This window comes from Colobus angolensis, unplaced genomic scaffold, assembly GCF_000951035.1.
Source record: "Colobus angolensis palliatus isolate OR3802 unplaced genomic scaffold, Cang.pa_1.0 Scaffold43, whole genome shotgun sequence".
Taxonomy (NCBI): Eukaryota; Metazoa; Chordata; class Mammalia; order Primates; family Cercopithecidae; genus Colobus; species Colobus angolensis.
Window position 1 is genome coordinate 5384468 of NW_012117710.1, and position 4287 is coordinate 5388754.

The following is a 4287-nucleotide window of genomic DNA, read 5'->3' on the forward strand; positions in this document are numbered from 1 at the left end:
CCATGAAGGGAGGGGCGGAGGGGAAGAGGCGGGCTGGAGCTGGGCCTCGGCGTCCAAGAGTCAGAAAGAAAGACCCGAGGAGGCGGGGTCTCTATGAGAGGGGCGGGGTCAACCTGTTAGAAAACGCGGGCTGTGCTCTGGCGCCTCCTGCCGGCCGCCCAGTGGACGGGGATGCAGCCTCGAGGGGGCGGGGCCTCGTGGGAGAGGCGGGGTTTTGAAGAAAGGGGTGGGGCTAGTTGTGGAGAGGTGGGACTTGCAGCTCCATCCCACAGCCTGCCGCTTAAGGAGGGGGTCCTGGGAGGAAGGGTGGGACCAGTTCTGAGTCCCTGAGCTGCTTGGGGACTCTGAGCTCTTACGGTTGGGTGGGCTATTTCGAGACCGCACCTTCTAGTAGCCCAGCGAGTGGCTGTACGGGAGGATAGAGCTGTGCCCCCAGTTAATGAACATCTTCTAAGACATCGAAAAGGAACAAGGGAGGAATTCCCTCTCCCCTACCATCTGTCTCCCACCCAGAGTTTTAAAAGACAAATCAGGTCATGGCCCTCCTGCTTACCATGATGTAAAAAAAAAAGGCCAGGTCAGCTCTGGGGCTCTGGCCCCAACTGCCCTCCCTGGGGATTTGTTTAAAAAACAGATCGTGTCCTCGGCACTTTGGCTGGGGTTTTCCGTTTGAGGAATGTGGGCTGGACCTGGGAGATTCAGGTGGCTCGCAATATCAATATGCAGAATCTGGGCCCCGGAAGTGAACCTTTTTGTGGACAACTATCGCGGTATGACTTCCGTAGTCATGACCCCATATTCCCGATGGAGGTCGGAGCAGACAATGATGAGTGTGGGAACAGACATTTATTGACCACCTGTGTGCCAGGCCCTAGGCAACTTTACCTAGGCCACCTCACTTAATACATCAACTTGTGGGACAGAGATGTCTGAGACATTCCAGGCCTCCCCTTTCCTCCGCCTATCACCTGCTAATCCTAAAATCCACCTTCTAAACCTTTTCCAATAAAAAATACTACTTTTTTTTTTTTTTTTTTGAGACGGAGTCTTGCTCTGTCGCCCAGGCTGGAGTGCAGTGGCTGGATCTCAGCTCACTGCAACCTCCGCCTCCCGGGTTCACGCCATTCTCCTGCCTCAGCCTCCCGAGTAGCTGGGACCACAGGCGCCGGCCACCTCGCCCGGCTAATTTTTTGTATTTTTAGTAGAGACGGGGTTTCACCGTGTTAGCCAGGATGGTCTCGATCTCCTGACCTCGTGATCCGCCTGTCTCGGCCTCCCAAAGTGCTGGGATTACAGGCTTGAGCCACCGCGCCCGGCTAAAAAATACTACCTTAACGCCAATGCAGAGAGACAGATTTGAGCCAGGCTTTGGTCTCCTTATTGATCAACTCACAATATGGACAAAAAAAGCTTTTGTCTCAAAAACTTAATGCAGTAAGATTGGCTTTTTTTTTTTTTTTTTAGATGGGGGCTCGCGGCTCCCTCTGTCACCTAGGCTGGAGAGCGCTGGTGCAATTTCAGCTCACTGCACCCTCCACTCCCAGGTTCACGCCATTCTCCTGCCTCAGCCTCCCGAGTAGCTGGGACCACAGGCGCCGGCCACCTCGCCCGGCTAATTTTTTGTATTTTTAGTAGAGACGGGGTTTCACCGTGTTAGCCAGGATGGTCTCGATCTCCTGACCTCGTGATCCGCCTGTCTCGGCCTCCCAAAGTGCTGGGATTACAGGCTTGAGCCACCGCGCCCGGCTAAAAAATACTACCTTAACGCCAATGCAGAGAGACAGATTTGAGCCAGGCTTTGGTCTCCTTATTGATCAACTCACAATATGGACAAAAAAAGCTACAAAGTTACAATTTTTCTTTTCTTAGATTGGCTTTTTTTTTTTTTTTTTAGATGGAGGCTCGCGGCTCCCTCTGTCACCTAGGCTGGAGAGCGCTGGTGCAATTTCAGCTCACTGCACCCTCCGGCTCCCAGGTTCAAGTGATTATTCTGCCTCAGCCTCCCAAGTAGCTGGGATTACAGGCACCTGCCACCGCCCCCACCTAATTTTGTATTTTTAGTAGAGATGGGGTTTCGCCATGTTGGCTGGGCTGGTTTCAAGCTCCTGACCTCAAGTGATCCACCCACCTCGACCTCCCAAAGTGCTGGGATTACAGGCATCAGCCACCATGCCCGGCTGATAAATGTTTATTATTGACCTCAGCTACTAAGTTTTGGGAGCAGTTTGTTATGCAGCAATGAATAACTAATACCCGTTATCCAGGAAGATCTTCCTGTCCCCTAGACCTGGCTACATGCCCTCTTCTGTGCACCCACGGTCTTTTAATTTTGTTACCTTTTTATTGAGCAAGTCCGCATCAATCACACTATGTTCCTTAAACCTAAACCAGATGTTATGACTCCTCCACCTATAACCCTCTCATAACTTTTCCTTTTGCACTTAAAGTAAAGTAGGATTTGCAAAACCCGGCTCCAACTGTTCTCTTCCTTGCCCTTGGAGTTCCAGTCCCTGGGAACTTCTTTTCTCACGCACACTGAAGTCATCTCCCTTCTCTGAGATCTTTCCTCTTTCGATTTCCCTGACCCCACAGCCTTCCCTCTGTGTTTTCATGTTGGGCCCCTTCCCAGCGCAGAAACTCATCTCCCTTCCTGTCTTCTGACCACTTCTTGACTATCACCCCTGAGTCATTCTTGATTCTATTATCTGTTTAATTTATATGTATATGTGTATGTGTGTGTGTGTGTGTGTATATAGAGAGAGGAGAGAGAGAGAGAGAAAGAGAGAGAGAGGAGAGAGAGAAAGAGAGAGAGAGGAGAGAGAGAGTGTGAGAGAGAGAGACAGGGTCTTGCTCTGTTGCCCAGGCTATACAGCAGTGGTCTGATCATAGCTCACTGAATCCTTGACTTCCAGGCTCAAGTGATCCTCCCACTTCAGTCTCCTAAGTAGCTGGGACTACATTTCCGGCTATTTTTTCTTTATTTTTAGTTTTTTTAGAGATGGGGTTTCACTATGTTGCCCAGACTGGTCTCGAACTCCTGGCCTCAAGCAATCCTCCCATCTCGGCTCCTGAAGTACTGGGATTACAGGTGTGAGCCACCACACCTTGCCACCTGTTTTATTTAATTCATAGACTTTATCACCATGTCAACATGTTTGCTTATGTATTTAACATACACTAGAGTTTGTGTTCTTGGAAGGCAATGGCTTCATGTGTCTTGTTTACTGTTCTCTGCAGGTGCTCAATAAATATTTGTTAAATGAGTAGATGAAAGAACAGATTTCCATCCACTCTCACCCCTTTCCTAGGGAAAGTCCAAAGCTATATTCATCTCTGTATCCTGGCATCCAGCTCCTGGGCAGTTTTTGAACTGTAGGGTTAAGTATCTTTGGAAATTCACTGGGCGAAAAAGGAGTGTTGAGCTGTCCTGCTTGGCCACCAGAGAGTGACAGAAACCTGGAACTGACTCTAGGAAAGGGCCTGAACCCAGAGGGAAAGGATCGTTAAAGTCCAACATTCCAGTGCCCAAGGGATGGCCATCCAGTGGCAGAGACTGGGCTCTTTCGGGCCCAGAGGAGCGAGGAGGCAGGCTTTAGGAGGTACACGGGGAGCATTAGATCCCAACCTTTCCTTTCCAGACTGTTACATCCGGTCTCCCTAGAGGGGGCTGGCAGAACAAGTGATTTAATCCTTGGATTCCATTCTTCAGGCCCTCTACACCTATAAATAGCAGCGCTTATAGCTCATGCCTGTAATCCCAGCACTTTGGGAGGCCAAGGCAGGAGGATCACTTGAGATCAGGAGTTCGAGACCAGCCTGGCTAACATGGTGAAACTCCATCCCTACTAAAAATTTTAAAATTAGCTGGACGTGGTGGCACACACCTGTAGTCCCAGCTACATGGGAGGCTGAGGTAGGAGAATTGCATGAACCTGGGAGGCGGAGGTTGCAGCGAGCCAAGATCGTGCCACTGCACTCCAGCCTGGGCAACAGAGCAAGACTTCCATCTCAAAAAAAAAAAAAATAGCAGTGCTTTGGGTTTGGCCATTCCTTGTAAACTCATCAGCCCCAAACTCAGCAATTGTTTGTGCTTTTGCTCATTTGTTTTTTGAGACAGGTCTCACTCTGTTGTCCAGGCTGGAGCTCAGTGGCACCATCATAGCTCTCTGCAACCTTGACCTCCTAGGCTCAAGTGATCCTCCTGCCTCAGCCTCCCGAGTAGCTTGGGCCACAGATACACACCACCACACATGGTTAATTCTAAAAAAATTTTTTGAGGCTGGGCAC

At 50.0% G+C, this 4287-nt stretch overlaps 1 protein-coding gene across 1 annotated transcript in view; it reads left to right on the top strand.

Moving 5' to 3' along the window:
* Positions 1 to 1036: 1036 nt before the first annotated feature.
* The window catches only part of LOC105522484 (protein PMS2CL-like), a 46919-nt gene continuing 43668 nt past the window's right edge, over positions 1037 to 4287 (top strand). The window contains exon 1 of the mRNA XM_011957008.1: positions 1037 to 1146. The gene's annotated coding sequence lies outside the window, so the exon portion shown is untranslated. The remainder of the gene's footprint in view (positions 1147 to 4287) is intronic.